The 17,298-nt window shown below is 40.2% G+C and overlaps 1 long non-coding RNA gene across 1 annotated transcript; it reads left to right on the plus strand.

The window, feature by feature from the left end:
* The first annotated feature begins 14 nt into the window (after window positions 1-14).
* Window positions 15-14,023, plus strand: LOC310769572. The gene is made up of 5 exons (XR_014551690.1): window positions 15-135; window positions 2,637-2,715; window positions 10,260-10,345; window positions 10,950-11,102; window positions 13,909-14,023. It is a non-coding gene; the product is annotated as an uncharacterized lncRNA (long non-coding RNA).
* The last annotated feature ends 3,275 nt before the right edge of the window (window positions 14,024-17,298 follow it).

Consider the following 17,298-nt stretch of genomic DNA (forward strand, 5'->3'; position numbering starts at 1 on the left):
CCCCGTGGGGAGGAATTAGGGGCCGCCTCCTTCCGAAAAGGCGGGAAGGGATTTTCTGAGGGGAGAGCTCGCTCAGCAGCCCCAGCTGGTGGCCGACGGGCCGCCCTGCTCCCAATACGACCGAGAAAATGGCGGGTTGTGCGTTTTTTTAAAAAAATATTTATTACAATACCCCGACAGCCCCTTAAAAAAAATTCTCGTCATGGAGGGCAAGGCTCCCCCCCCCCCAAAAAAGGAGCGTTCCCCACCCCAATTGCTGGGTTCCTGTCATAATGTGTACTTTTTATTTCAGAGATCTTGACATGTGGGTCACAATTCGCCCACTTCGAAATATACTCTGCCCCTTTTGCCCCCCCCACCTCTATTACTGCCTTGCTAAACTTGGGAGGAAAATCCTACCCTCAAACAAACAGGTGCCTGGCAGGAGTGGATTTTAGTAGGCCAAAGCTGCTTAAACCTGATACAGCACAGCCCAGTTTACTCTGAAGTATGCCCTTGTTTTGCTCCTTAAGGAGAGTGTCGTTTAAAGGATAGGTTTCAAGCCTGAAACCTGCCTTGGGGTTGTGTTCTGTGTTCAGCCCTGCTCAGAGTAAGCACATTGGGTCGTCTCCAGTAAGTCCTTCTCAAGAGTAATCCTATTGAAACAGATGAACCGAAGTCGTAGAGTCAGAAGGGACCCTAAGGGTCATCTAGCCCAACCCCCTGCAATGGAGGAATCGCAACTAAAGCATCCGTGACCGATGGCCATCCAACCTCTGCTTAAAAACCTCCAAGGAAGGAGCGTCCACCACCTTCCGAGGGATTCTACTCCCTAGTGGAACAGCAGAAAGTTCTTCCTGATGTTTAGTCGGAAATTCCTTTCTCAGAACTTCAATTAACTCAGAGCTGCTCTGAGTAGGACTAGAATGGGATACAAGCCATTGAAAATAATGGTCATGACTCACTTGGGTCCACTGAATTTACTGGGTCTGCTCTTCAAAGGGCTTAGGTACAGTTCATTTACTTTAGCAAGCATTTGGGTGGGAATGTCTCAAGAAAGGGAGTTTCTGCACAGATGGAGGAAAAGCCTGCTTGAGAAAATTTAAGAACTTTAAACATTTTTACAGATCTGAGTCTCTGGGCAGACTATATTTTAAGGGGTTTCCATCTTTTTTCATGTTTCAGTTAATATCTGAAGTGGTGAATCAATGAGATCAGCTTGACTAATGTTTTCATACAGCTAGACAAACCTTTAAATTTGATTTGCAGATTTTGCGTTCAGTTTGAGAAACAGTTTATAGATTGTTCTTCATGAATGTCACCCTAACCAAGTCTACACATGGCATGAACATTAAGAAAGCATAAAAGGAAAAGTCCAACAGCAGGAAATAATTGCTTCATTGCCTCAAAACTGCAGCTGTAAAAACAAAAATGAAAAGTGTTTTCCTCCTAGTTCGTACCTTTTTTTACAGCACTGTCTTCAAGCTGGAATGTAGTTATTTACCACTTGGTGGCACCAAATTATTAAAAATACTTTTTGAGAGTACAGTATTCTATTAACATTTTAGTAAATGGATTTAATTTTGGGGAACTAATATTTATTTCACGTTTATGTGTAAGTGGAAAAAACTGATCCTAAGCCTCCACTGTCTTGTGGTATACTCATTTGTGAAAAAGGCTTTGGGATTAAATCCCAAGGAAAAAATCTGTACCCGCTGCCTTGTGGGACATATTTGGGAGGAATAAAGGCTAAGGAATAAACCCTACACAAATCCAGAGTGCAGTCCCTAAGACAGTTGGATGGTGCCTTGTATGCCCTCCTTCTGGCAACTCCTGCAGCCAAGCTGGTTCCAAATGTATTGCTTTCCTTTCCTTTGGACCACATTAACGAAGTCATCCTGGCAGCCCAGAACCTTCATACACCCTACCCAGGCTTGCGCCCCAGAGAGGTCACTTTGGTGCTGCTAATGCAGCAAAAACAACGTGAGAGGTAGTAGTTACAAGTTACTCATCTCTGCAGCCACAGTAGGCGCTGTGATTCTCCAGTGGTTTGGCTTCACTCCCAGAGGCGCACTCCATTGTCTCTTGAGACAGCCAGACATCAACAATATGTGTATCGTCATATGCATGTATAGCACACATGGGTTTACCTGCACTGCATGTATTTGTTTTGTAGTATTTTATGCATTACCCAAAAAGAGAACAAATACATGCTTAAAATTTGCACGTGCTAATTTATAGGTATAGATGCAATATTAGAAATAATTACTACAGTACAATTTGAATGGAAATACAATACCTAGAACATAATACGACCTGTGAGACTACTAAAGTATGCTGACTGTTGATGGGCAACCTCAGTGCCCCTTCTTTCCCTTTGGGTTCTTTCATACTGTATCTTTAAACTAGACTTGGACATGACACCCTTCAAAGAGTACATGGCTACACTAATTTTGTGACAGTTTTACAAGGGGAAGAGCAATTGCTCACTGCTGTTTCTGCCTATATGTTAAACAGTTCTCAGATGCAGTGTAGCAGAAATCATACTGGAAAAATCATTTTGTAAAGATTGTGAAACTGAAAGATGAATGCTTGCTTTATTCCTACTGTGTGAGTCTGCATTTGTAAACAATTATTTCTCCTCCGTTTCAAGGTAGAAAAAGAGTAACAAAACTTCAAGTCTACACATGACACGAAAGTAAAAGGATAAAAGAAGTCCTAACATCAGGAAATGAGGTAGCAATTTTTTTGTAGAAGAAAATGTTAAGCTTATTGCAAGAGACATGTCCAAATGTGTTGCTTAATTTGTTATGGTCCACAAACACATTAAGTATTTTAAATATATATTCCAACATGTTTCTACATCTTAACTCTTTTTATCAATATCAGCTCTCAGTAAGTTGTTGGGAATTAACAGAATTAACAGTTCTGGATATAATTTTTCAAAAGGTCATGAACTTGGTTGTCATATCAGAAGCTCAGAAAAGTAAAATGGGCCCGGAAAGAGTGTGTCTTCTCCGCTACACTTGTGAAACAATATGGTTAATTTTGTTTTTAAAATTCTTACATATTATTTCAATTTAAATTGCAATTCTAAAATCTTAGACTTTTAATGGCATTCTTATTTTGGCTATAGCTAACTTGCAAAACTCATATGCCTATGGTGGAGAGTTCATTTTTAAAGCAAGGATTAGATCATTTGAACCCATAAAAGCCCAGTTCGCCACTGTGGGCTTTGGCACAGATGAATCTCAGCTCACCCTACCCCACCCACGTCTTTTTATTTATTTTAAAAATGTTGTGTGGAACCACCTCCTGGCTGAGATCAGTCAGGCCCCCCTTCCTTTTAAAGTTCAGATACTTGACAAAGATATTTCTATTTCAGCAGGTATTTTAAGTAAGTTGTAGTTTGCATAATTTGTGGTATTGCTTTCCACACCTATGTCACAAGGCTATTTACAAAATGCAAAAAACAACAATAACCCACCAGTTACATATCAGCAAATAAATTTAAAAACAATACTAAATAAACACCTATGGCACAGACCTGTTCTTTCAGCTGGGAAAACTTGAGTGAACAAAAACGTTTCCAGTTGTTTCTGGATAAATGCAGATAGTGGGTGACTATAGAGCTTACATTTTGACCTGTGGTTTTTGTTTGCTTTAAATACTGTATTATTTTGAGTGATCGATTGTTTTATTGATTATATAAACCACTTTGTGACCAAGTATGGTGAAATATAAATAATGGAAATAAATAATAAAAATCAGCTTGAAACAATTGACATTCCGTTTATCACATATTTAACACTAGTGCCAAGCAAATGTGTAAATACTGAGTGGGATTCCTTGGTATTAACAGCATCTCTGTCTGTCTTTCTTAATATCCCTTCTTAAAGAAATAAGCAACATAACTCAAATGTAATGCAAGAATATGTCATGTTTTGTGCGATAGGGTTGTAGCCAACTAAGTAATACTCAGAGTAGACCTATTAAAATTAATGTGCTTAAGTTATACGTGCCCATTTATTTTAACGGGTCTACACTGAGAAGATTAACATTGGCTAAACGGCATAGTCCCAAGCCACGGAAAACACGTTACCTGAAAGCCAACAATTCTAGAGACTAAAAAAAAATTGTATCATAATTGCTGATACCACTGCTTACTACCTCTGATGTCTGCAGTTCTTGGCTTTACTCTATTAAAAATACGATTAGTCTGTAGTTATAACTTATGTACCCTTGTAAATACGTAACAAAGATGCTAGCTTTAGGGAAGAGAGCTAGAAAGGGAGCAGTTGTTGGAACAAATTCTAGTTTTCTTTAGACATTCATATAGACAATAAATCCAATGATATAAATCAAGCACCAAACATACTATATGCATACTTCATTGGTAGACGAGGAGGGAAGGCCAGAAAAGGCAGCATGTGAAACACAGGTGTCAGCATTTGCTGAGGAAGAACTGGTACATTATCAACTAATCCACCTTCTGCTATTTGTGATTTCCTCTCCAACAGCTGTGGCATTAAATAAGAGCTCACTGCATTTGGGAAGAATTAGAGAACTTAATGGGGATAGGGGTACCACTGCTGAAGCATTGGGGAAAGACAGGGGAAGTGGGGATTTTGGAGGAAATGTTAGACACTTGGGGTGGGAGTTGGGGGAAGAGTTCATTATTCAGCTGTGCTTCTAGATTTATCAGTGGGAATTGCTATGGTTCTTTGTTCTGGTCTTTCCACTAAGGCTGATATGGCACTATACATGCACCGTAGGCTTTTGTATGGTCTACTGAGAGAGTCCTAGGGAGTTTATTTTAATTGCAGAACAGAGTTGGTGTCGACTTCTGCCAGCTGCTAACAGGAGTCCTCCAAGATAGGCTAGATAACATACACAGATTCTTGTGCTAACTGCTTTATAGAGAGATTCATTCTTTGAGTCAGAAAGAGGTGATTATATGCATCCTAATTATATGCATCTTTACTCAGAAGCAAGTGTACATAGTACTGCAGCCATAGTGATAGATCTCAGTTTATTTAACCTGTTCTATTGTTCGTATACAAGAAAATGTTGACTTTTTGAAGACTAGGGTGTGCAACCTGTAGGCCAATATTATTCATAGTTTTTCAAAATAAAGAACCGCTGAGTGAAATAGGATTTACTTCAAAGTAAGTGTGCACAGGATTGCAGATTGAAGTTTTGGTCAGAGAAGTTACTGTTTTGCACAGGGCTATATTACCATATTTCAAATCTGCATGTACTCCTGACTTTGTTACTGGAGAGGACACCTGGCTGGGCACCACTGAAGTACTTATATAATTCTACAGCTGGAATAAGGTACTGGTAGGATAGCAGTTCTTTGAATTTAAAATGGCTGCCTTTGCTGTTGATGTATACCCTTAATGGACCCAATGAGCAATGGAAGTCAGGATTTTGCTGGCAAGTGTGGATTGGCCCTTAAACAACCATACATTGCTTTTGTATTTACCCCTGTTCCACTTTGCTCTTCTTCCTGTTTTGCTTCCTTTGTGTTGAACTTTAGACTGCAAGCTCCTTGAGGCAGGAGTCTGCCCTCTTGCACTCTGTAAAGTAGCTGACACACTGGTGGCATACACAGGAGCCGGCTCCTAGGGGCCAGGGTCCCTTCCACCCCCAGTAAAATATTGGAGGCCCCATCCTAAAGTTGATGGGCATTGCCATTCAAGTGGTGAGTGTGTGCCACATTTTATGATCAATTATGCAGGGTGGGGTTTACCTGCCCCCCATATTTTATTCAAGTTGGCACCCCTGAAGGCATATAAATATATAAATGATCATCACAATTCACCATCTTACGGGTATTTTTGGTTGCTTGTAGAAATCACAATAGGACATAAGACATTGTACCTTACTGCAGACTCTTCAAAGGATTACCTTGGTTTTGGAAAGTTCATAATAACTAGTTGGGTCTGGCCAGGGCAGGGATGGGTGTGTTGATCTTCACTTTGTGCTATGATCACAGGAAAGACTTTTATTGTATTTCAGGAAATTTTGTTTTACTCTGTACATCGGGAGAGTGAGGAAGCTTTGACTCTCTGGATGCTGTTAGACTTCAACTTCTGTCAGCTCTAGCCTGCAGAGAATATGGGATATATAGAGAGCCATAGGTCCCCCTTCCCTGCTTTAAATGAACAGATTTGGAAATCATTTATCTAAGGATGTGGATAAAAAATCTTTTGTCATCTAGCTTGCTTGGGCTGATGGGAGTTGGAATCCAACAACATCTGGAGTTCCAAAGGTTACCCATCCCTAATGCAGTTTGAGGACACACTCTTTTCACACTTGTTATGCATTGCATAGATAACCATGGTTACAACTGAGCATGATAAGTGCAATGCTGTTTGTGTCTACTCAGAAGAAAGTCCTCACTGGGCTTACTCCTTGGCAAATGTGTATAGAATTGCAGCCTAAAAAATTGGTTTTAGCTAGCTGAGAAGCTTTTGTTTTCTAAGCTTCTGCATGGAAAATTTGAGTGGAATGCTGACATGGACAGATTGTGAAATGTGGCATGGGCTTTGCCGCACTAATTCCACACTTCTTTATAGCAAAGGTTTTTTTAAAAAAAACAATCCAAGTGTCCCATAACTTATAAGGGATATTTCTTTGCCACCTGCTGCTATGAGCAACTCGTGGAATGATTTGTTTCACATGAAACCATGGTGTTCAAGTGGATCACCCATACAGTTTTCGATGCAATTTGCTTGCACGGAATTAAGACTTTTACTTCTAAGTAAAAAGGGTTAGTATTTGGTTGTTGATCATAGAAATACTGAAAGAATCATAAGCTACTGTTCCTCAGCTGTATATAAGCCAGTTATACAGATGGCGCAGCCTAAGTGCATGTTTTCACATGCCTTCTGCTGACTTTAACATTGAATTCAGTTCTCATGAGTGCTTCTGAAGGGCATAAATTTACCCCCTTGCATATTTGCTGTCTCACTTTCAGCACACTGTTTTTACTTTTCAAAGCATAGAATGACATAGTCTGTAATACTCTCTTCCCCCACTTGCTTATGCCTCCTGACTATCAAACTTTATCGATGGATGACGGCAAACAAAACACAGTCTGGGAGACGTGCCTTGGCACTGGGATGATGTTCCTAAATACAAGCACCCACTTAACCACATGCAGCCTTTTACCTTCCACCTGTTAGAATAGTAGCCTAATGTATTTCACATATGTTAGTGGTAAATACCACCCTCATAAATCATCTGATGGTGTCTTTCTCATGGACTGGAGATAGCAATTCAGACTTGCCAGCTTTGGATTGAGAAACTCTAGTCACTTGAGATTGTGTGTCTTTCTCTCTGGCATTTTTTTTCACATGGTAGTAGTTTTTGATCCATCCCATGCTGATAGGAATTTTATCAGTGCTGTTTGTACCCTGCACAATGCTATATATTTTCATGCAATTCTGAAGAAAGCTAACCAAAATTTGCCAGCAAGAGAAGTATTAGTTGAAAAGGATATACTGAACAAGCAACTTTGTATGAGGCTTACTTATTCTGTTGTAATTTAGTCTGCTTCTGATAATTAAACCCTAAAGATCAATAATAGAATCACAGAGTTGGTTATCTAATTCAATCCCTTGCCAAGGCAGGAAATCCACTGTTACAGTATCCCTGATAGAATGATAGATTCACAGAATTGTAGAGTTGGAAGGGACCCCTAGGGTCATCTAGTCCAACCCCCTGTATTGCAGGAATCTCAACTAAAACATCCATGACAATGGCCATGCAACCTCTGCTTAAAAACCTCCATGGAAGGAGAGTCCACAACCTCCTGAGGGAGTCCGTTCCACTGTCAAACAGCTCTTACTGTCAGTAAGTTATTTCTGGTGTTTAGTCGGGATCTCCTTTCTTTTAACTTAAATCCATTGGTTTGAGTCCTACCCTCCAGAGCTGGAGAAAACAAGCTTGCTCCATCTTTCATGTGACAGCCCTTTAGATATTTGAAGATGGCTATCATATATCCTCTCAGTCCCCTCTTTTCCAGGCTAAACATACCCAATTCCCTCAACTGTTCCTCATAAGGCTTGGTTTCCAAACCCTTGATCATCTTGGTCGTCCTCCTCTGTACATGTTCCAACTTGTCAATATCCTTCACAAATTGCAGTGCACTCTTACACTATAGCACAACAAAATTGGGACAAAAATAAACTGGAACATTTGTGGTTGGAAAGTTACAGGATTTAAGCAAGAAGGTCCAGGGCATACATTGAATGGAAGCGAAGCAGTATGTCAGTCCCAAAAAATTTGCAGGTTCCAACAGATGAAAGCAGGATCACATATAGCACACCAACTCTGCCATGAGCACAATCATGAATTCATAACAAAAAGGGTATCTGGAGGGGCCCCACAGGCAGTCTGTTCCACCATCAAGCAGCTTAGATTGCCAAGAATTTCTTAAGTTTACAGTATTCCAAATCATTTTCTTGTAATTTTAAACCCATTGGTTTGTGTCCTGTCTCTGGAGCAACAGAAGACAAATTTGCTCCATCATCTGACACCCCTTCAAATGTTTGAAAATGCCTATTGTATCATCTCTTAACCAACTCTTCTGCAGACTAACAGACGCAACTCTTTAAACCTTTCCTGAGCATGGTCTCCAGGCTCCTTCAGATTGCAGTCTTCATCTGCTAACCTCAGCCAGTTATATGCAATCCTGTTTTCTGCCTTATGTCTCTGTTTTTTCCTCTTCCCTCTCACTTTTTCCTTGTCTCTCTCCAGCCGCTCCTGTTCTTTCTACTTAACCATCTTTCCCCTTTAAAACAAAATCCTGTTAAAGAAGAAGGATGGTTATGCCTCTCTGGTGTGACCCACTTAAATTTGGCTTGCAACCAAGTTTGAGGTCCTGACCCATCAGTTGAAGATCAGTGCTCTAGAGTAACTAGACCTCAGAGATTAAAAAGGCATTAAAAAAATGAATGAACAGTTCCAGCAGTTTAGAAGAAAACAGACAAAGGAAATAGGGAGGAGGGGAAATTTTTGGTTTATTTTTAGAATATGTGGGTGTGTATTATTGTCAACAATGTCTGTATTTATCGCTGCAGAATGTTTTATCAAAGTGTGTGATTAGATCCAAATAAATTATTAGATATCTACCCAAATGCTACGTGCAAAACCTCAAAAACGCCAACACTCCCCCCCACCCGCACTCTCCTTACACAAAGACATGCAACCCAACCCTAGTGTTAGTTCTGGGTTTGAAATTTTCCTTTGCCAGGAACTAACTCACTAGGTGGCTGTAGGCCAGTCACTGTCTCTCAGTGCTTTAGTTCTCCCAGGTGGGGATAGTAATGCTTACTAAACTGTAACCCTTTGCATGAACAGTGAGAGCATTTAAGGAGCTTCCCCAGGCCTGGACTTGGCTTTGCTGCTAGGTTCCCATATGGTAGCTGTGCTGAAGAGTGATTTTGCTCAGCAGTGGATGGTGTGCCAGCTGCCCAGGTTTGGGAGGAAGATGGGCCTAGTATTTGATCAGACATGTCTTCATTATACAGACTACTGTAGCATGCTTTACATGAGGTTGCTTCTGCAAACCATCTGGAAGCTACAGCTAGTATATAATGCAGCATCTCACTCATGCCAGCTTTCTGGAGAATGGGGCTTCTCTTTTATATCAGTTGCACTTCCTGATGGTCAGTTTCTGAGCATGGTTCAAAGTGCTGGTTATCACTTTAATAATCCTAAGGTTGGGAGCGAGAAGCTTAAAGCAGAAGGGGGCAGACTTCAGACTTTTGGCTCTACTTAGTTCCTTACTTTATTGTGATTTGCCTTCTTAATAACACTGGTTGCGGGTTTTTTTGTGTTGATTGCTAAGATAATTATTCTAATCATGTTTTGTTTTGTTTTGTCCCCCCCCCCCACCATTCTAAGCATTTTGAAAATGTAAAAGGTGTTATGCATAAGTACTTATTTTATTATGGCCCATAGGATATTAGAAGACTTGTGAGGTTTTAGCCAACTAGCACAAATACTAACTGACTCTTGATTACAACATAATCAAAACAAGTTAATCTCTGAGGTCCACCAACTAGAACCAGGTGCAAAATGGTGGCTGAGGAGGTGATGGAGCCAACTGTCTACTGGACCCCATGTGGTATAAACAGGGAAAACTTGCAGATATAACTGAGTGGCTCCAGGCTATGAATTTTCTAATTTAGAAGTAAAAAATAAGCTTTTTTTCATTTTTGCCATTGCTGAACAATTAGAAATCAATTCTTTCTAATCTATTGCAGATAATACTAGATCTACTTGTAGAACTCAATCTACCATCTGTCTGTCCACCTCTTCTCTTCTCATATCAGCAGATTCATCCACTAAGGTACTGTCCTCTTTATGCATATCCCATTTCCATGCAAGATCATGCAAGAGGACTTTCTCAGTTGTGGCACCTAATTTTTGAAACTCCACACCCCAGAAGATCCACTTAGCATACTCCTTGATGAAATTTTACCACCACCTGAAAACATCCTTATTCCAGCCTTTGACCTGACATTTTGATGTTTCTCTTTTTCCCCTCTGTTTCTCTTGTTAATTTGCTATCTGTTTCCTTGGGTTTTGTTTCTAATAACACTGATTTGTGTTTTTAATAGCCCTGATTACAGCATTACCAAGATAATTATTTGAAGCATTTTGAAAATGCAAAAGGTGCTATGCATAAGAACTTGTTTTATTATGGCCCATAGGAAATTAGAAGGCTTGTGACATTTTAGCCAACCAGAATGAATAGTAACTGTGCTTCACTTTACAACAGAATCAAAATAAGTTAATTGTTAACTATAAACATTGAATAATTGGCAGGCACTTAAAATCACCAAATAGCCTTAAACCAGGCAATTACATGCATATGTCCCTATAAATTTATCTTGGTGTCTGTGCTGCAAATGTGAAGTATTCCTGTATTTTATTTGTTTACTACTTTTCAGACAACTATCATCACCCAAAGCTGCTCACATGAATAGAAAAGAGGAAAGCAGGATATGCCACCAGGCTTACAAAGTAAAGACAAGATACAGAAGCGAAGGTGAAGTCAGTTATTCAAGGCCATAACAAAGTGCTGACCATGATACCCAGCTCAGGTAAGGTTGATCTTCGTGTGCTGGGGTTCTTGCTTGATTAACAGTTGGCGGTTTTTGTTCCTTTGGTCATTAAATGGGATCTGAGTGTTCTTTCCCGCTTGTTTCTTCAGTCCCAAGCAAACTGGCCACTAGAACAGTGTTATTTCTGCCAGGGCATTGGGTAAGCAAACTGTTATGTCCGTCCAAGATGTCAGGAAGTGGTGCAGTTCAGAGTGTGGTTTTAACAGGCTTGATGGGGGGGGGAGCAGGTCCCACTCTTAACGTGGTATGTGTATTATTTTACCTACTGCAACATGTGGCAAGCCAGCTCTGCTGTGTATGAGGTTCCTTTGGTCCAGCCCCAAGGTGCCCTGATGGCACCACTGATGGCAGTGTAATTTGGTTGTGACTTAGGCGAACAAAAACCCTCCTTTGCAGAATAACTGTTAAGATCTGACAGGCAGCATCTGCAATTATGGTCTTACTCAGGCATAGGCAAACTCGGCCCTCCAGATGATTTGAGAATACAACTCCCATCCTCCCTAGCTAACAGGTCCAGTGGTCAGGGATGATGGGAGCTGTAGTCCCAAAACATCTGGAGGGCCAAGTGTGTCCATTCCTGGTCTTACTTAATCATAAAATAGCAAGGTGTGCATATTAAGTTTGTTAAGTATGGCATAGCTCCCGCATGGAAAAGATACCAATGCAAAGTAAAGCTCTAAAAAACATGGGAGCCAGAGATTATTTTGAGGAAATGTGATACAGGTTTATTTAGTACATCAGAAGAGACAGTATAACAATGAGAACACTAGCAACTCATGGCTCTCTCTGAAACAACTTGTTCGGATCAGAATAGATAAGAATGCTCAACAGTCACAACTATCCAAAATCCAGCACATGACCTTCACTTTTACTTATCTTTTTTGGAAACAGACATGTACACATGGAACATATTGGGGAAAGGGGGGAGATGGGAATTTGTTATGAGAGTACAAGTATATAAACAATGCAATATTTTTAATGCAAAAATAAATATTATTTTAAAAAATGTTTGTCAGCTAAGGCAAATTTTGCTTTACGAAAACATCTCCCAATCTTATTTTAAATTTGGCAGTGGCAACCTCAGAACTGTGTATCTGTGTGTAGATATGACACACACAACATATATATACGTGTGTGAATGTGTTTACACACACACACAAGGGGGAAAATGTTAAAGCAATGAATTTTTGGGAGCCAAGTACCTCCTTTTATGGAATCATTTAAAGATTGCTCCTTGAGGCAAAGTTTAGGTAATCTCTGGTCCCTCGTGGCTTAGATTTTGAGCTCAAAATAGAACATATACAAATAAGCTCTCATAACAACTGGCAACACATCTGTTTCATTATGTAGGAGAAGAACAGAAGGCGATCCCTTTGGGGTCACCAAAATAAGTATATAAAGTAAATACCACACAGAGAGGAAATGTTTGGAAAAGGTATAGCTAAGAGACTGGGGCTGCTTACACACCTATACATTTAAAGCACGTCCCCCGGCACCATGTCTTCTCTAAAATAATGCTTGGGACAGTAGTTTACCCCTCACAGAGCTATAATTCCCATCACCTTAACAAACCAATGCTCCCAATATACTTTGGTAGGGGAAACTTATTTTAAATGTGCTTTAAGTGTATGGTGTGTATGCAACCAGTGTAGCCGACACAAGCCTGTACTTCAAATAAATATTAATCAGAAGCCTGTGGAGAAACATATATTATAGAAATATGAAACACAAGCACTGAAAAGAAAATAGGTGAGTCATTTACTTTGCCAAAAGAGCTGTTTCCCCTTTAGCTGCAAACTGAGGGCATGGCTTTCCTTTTGTTACTATATTTTTTCTTCTTCTTTTTAAGCTTTTAAATACTGAATGGTCAAAGGTTTGTGTTTGTCGTTTGGTTGATATTGACTAGTCCAACGGCAACCCTTGAAGATACTGAATTCATAGCTCTTAATAAACCACCTAGAAACTGCAGAACAACAAACACAAAAAATAAATAAATAATGGCAGTCTTCCAAATGATTCCTCAAAATGAAGTAATGTCAGTGTTACTGCTGCTGGGTCAACGGAGAAGTAGATTTCTGAGAGACAGTAAAATGCTTGGTATATATGACCTGCTTTGGGAATGACTTGGAATCTGATCTAATCCTTGTGGGGGTAGGGAGTGCAGTCCTGGGCTGGTGCTGTAAATTTATTTTAAGTGGATGTCCTTTGCTCCACATTCTCACAAACAACTGGGGAATATATTATAGTTGTTGCTGAAAGCCAGGGAGAGCACATGAGAGAGCAAATAATACTCTTGTTTGTTATGTTTATAGTACACTTTGTTATAGTGTGCCTTAATGTAAAAATAATTTAAAACATGAGCAAAAAAAGAAAATTATAGGTAGAAATGTTTCAACAAAGAATGGGTTTTTGAGAAAGACCATTAATATTCTTAGAAAGTGGGTGGTATGGTGGTATTTCTGCTTTAGTTTCTTTAACAATAAATATCAAAAATTAGGTAAGTGTGAGAACAGGAAACATCAAACCCACTTTTTTGTATGAATCTGTGACAAGGAAACTGCTGGGCGAATTGACATGCTCTCTTGCACATCTGCTTTCTCCTAATTCGATTCCAAATTCATATGATGCATCACCATGTTTTGAATTTTATACTAAACCACTGTTTGCTCATTTAAGCACAATTTCGAAAGCAACAGCAACTCCCCTGTATCCTGACAAAGCAGACGCAAAAGTGATACTCAGATTGTTTTTAATTCTTTTAATTTATTTTTAAATTTATTTTTAGATTTTTGCAATTATAATGGGAAAAGAGAGAGAAACAACATCAGTTGACAGCATACTCTGATTGTGAGTTTTGAGGAGATTTTGAGCATCACATGAGAAGGCAAAAGAAGAGGTAACTGGACTTACTAATTAACCAACATTTTGAAGTGATAAAGTTATTATAATGGAATGCTGCACTTTGAATTACATATAGTGAATACTCTTATTGCAGGGCGAGAGCTGGTTTTTTGTTATGTGTTCAGTGCAGTTGTGCCAGCTTTCCCTGTACAAAAGGTGTACAAGCAATATATTCAGTATGCAAAATAAATGAGATTCCTTTGTAGTGTCTTCACCATACCAAAAAATATTACAAGTATTTAATCTCATTCTTTTGCTTTGGATATTAATTGCCTAATTTGAATTGAAAATGTGCTTTTGCCTAGTCAGAGTGGCTAGTTACTCTAGTGGGTACTTTTGCATTTGGGTTTGTGTGTGTCACTAGGTCCTGTATATTTGACATCTATCTACAGTAAGTGGCTTTGGCTTGCTTTGTTACACATTGACTTTCTGTATACATTCTTTTCTGCAATCTGGTTGCTTCTAGACAACCTGTTTGCTGAGCAATCATCCTGATTTGTCTGCTCAAAGTTTGTAAGAAAGTTAGACGATGCAGACTATTTATTAAACATCAAGCAATCTTTATCCTACACTTTCGCATGCATTTTTCCACCACCTCTATGAAAAAAAAAAAAAGATTGACAGGCAGTTTTGGGGAAGCAGATTTGTTCCATAAGTTCTCCAAAATGGAGGAACATAGGAAGCTGTCAGACTATTGGTCCATCTAGCTCAGTACTGGCTACACTGACTAATTTCAGACACATTCACAGACTTACCTGAGGATGCTGGGGACTGAACCAGAGAACTTCTGCATTGCAAAGCAGATACTCTACCACTGAGGCTCCATTCCTTTCCCTAAATTAGCTACATTTTTATGCAACCTGAATTTGCTGGTGTGCGATTGAATTCCACCTGAAAACAATGACAGTCTGGAACTGCTTTCTCTTTGGGTGGGAGCACACAAGATTGGATGGTCCTCAAAGCACAGCAAACATTGCCCCTTTTTGACCCTACATTTATGTGATTGTCTATAATATCACCCCTTCGTGCTCCTCAGTTTGTTTGGTCTTCTAGTATGATACTCCTCTGCTCTCTCCATTCTCCCATCCCCCCACCCTCACCCCCGGTACTGGCATACTCCAAGCAATTGAAGCTGGTTGTTAACTTCTTCCCTGCAGTTGTCACTGATCCTTTCCAAGTAAAACATTACACATGGAAATTAGAACATGCTTGGCACCCGTCTCTGGTGGAAGGTGAAGGGGAGGGGAGCTATTGAGAGGCGATGGTCATGACCAAATGTCAGCCCCGGAGAGGTCCAGCTGGTGAAAGTTTATGCTGTGTTTTCAGTGTGTGTTTGTTTAGACAGACCTGAAAGCCAGAGCCGGATCACAGAGTTTTGGCAAGGTAGAAGGGCACCAAGTTTACAGCACACATTAAAGCAATGCTTTGAAGTCATATGAACACTGGATGTTCCTATTTTGTTTAAAAGTGTGCACAAGCCTCATTTCTCTGCTCCCCCCCAGGCAGCTCCTTTTCAGGGAGAAAATCCCTCTGAACAGGGTTCAGGCGTTACCCCATTTTTAGAAATGAAGCCATTTGAACCTTATGGGCATTCAGATAATAATGTGGCAGGGAGCAGAGTCTTCTGAACAGAAGAAGAAGAAGAGGAGTTTGGATTTGATAGCCCACTTTATCACTACCTGAAGGAGTCTCAAAGCAGCTAACATTCTCCTTTCCCTTCCTCCCCCACAACAAACACTCTGTGAGGTGAGTGGGGCTGAGAGACTTCAAAGAAGTATGACTAGCCCAAGGTCACCCAGCACCTGCATGTGGAGGAGCGGAGACACGAACCCGGTTCCCCAGATTACGAGTCTACTGCTCTTAACCACTACACCACACTGGCTCTCAGTGTTATTTTTAAGTATTCAGGTTTTGTAAAAAAAGACCTCTGTGGTTGGCTCATTTAGTCATTTTATTTAGGTTATCATGCCTGATGTTTACGTGGGTTTGTTTTCCGTCTTCTTACTCATGTGGATCAGAATAACATAGGAAGAGCCTGATTGCTAGATCAGGCCAAAGGAGCATCTAGTCCAGTATCCTATTATCACTGTAGCCAACCTGAGGCCAAATGTGCACATGATTCATTTAAAGCACATCACTTCCCTCACAGAATCCTGGGAACAGTAGTTTGTTAAGGGTGCTGGGTATTATAGCTTTGTAAAGTCTAAACTACAGTTCCCAGGATTCTTTGGGGGACGTAATGTGCTTAAAAAATAGGGTGTGGATTCAGAGACACTCTCCATTGTTCGGCATTGGGGGTATGGGAAGTTGTCCTCCCATTCTCTCCTACACCAAGTGACATAACACATTAGAAAGCAACAGAAACTTTGCAAGCGATGCCTCTGAAGCTGTGGAATGACTCCCAATGAGGTTTGCAACTTCTCTGATTCTAGTGACTTCTTGGAGGAAAGGCAAAACTTACCTTTTCTGAAAGACCTCTTCTGAAAATTCCTGTCCTACGCAGAGGGAATATAGAGCACTTTCAATTGCCATCCTGAGGCAAAAAAGTTGAGAGGGAATTGTGGCAGCATAACTTTCTACAAGGAGACTTAAGGGGGTTGGCTGTTTTTCCCACCAAGGCATCTCCCAGAGAATGGCACACAAATTCAAATACCTATTATAAGAATTCAATACAACAAAAGCTTAACATTTCAGAAGCTATTAAAAACCACATATATTCATGTTCCTACCAGTAAGGCAAAGGGCAGTTCCCACAAGATGTCTGAGAGAACACATACTTAGGCAGCATCTCCTCCTTGTAAGGTCCCAGGAATCTCTCCCTTTGTAGCAAAGTGGCCCTCTAGAGCACCTACCTTCTTAGCAAACACAGTATACTATCCTTTGGCAAAATAAAAGTCTTTGCAGAGTTAGCCATAGACAGGGGTCAGTAAACTTTTTCAGCAGGGGGCTGGTCTGCTGTCCCTCAGACCTTGTGGGGGGCCGGACTATATTTTGGAAGGTAAAAAAAGAACAAATTCCTATGCCCCACAAATAACCCAGAGATGCATTTTAAATAAAAGCACATATTCTACTCATGTAAAAACACCAGGCAGGCCCCACAAATAACCCAGAGATGCATTTTAAATAAAAGCACACATTCTACTCATGTAAAAACACGCAGATTCCCGGACTGTCTGCAGGCCAGGTTTAGAAGGTGATTGGGCCAGATCCGGCCCCCGGGCCTTAGTTTGCCTACCCATGAACTAAATGCTCACATCCCTTTATCAAAAGAGAT

The sequence above is a fragment of the Podarcis filfolensis genome (assembly GCF_964270895.1).
Source record: "Podarcis filfolensis genome assembly, chromosome: 8".
In the NCBI taxonomy this organism is placed as follows: Eukaryota; Metazoa; Chordata; class Lepidosauria; order Squamata; family Lacertidae; genus Podarcis; species Podarcis filfolensis.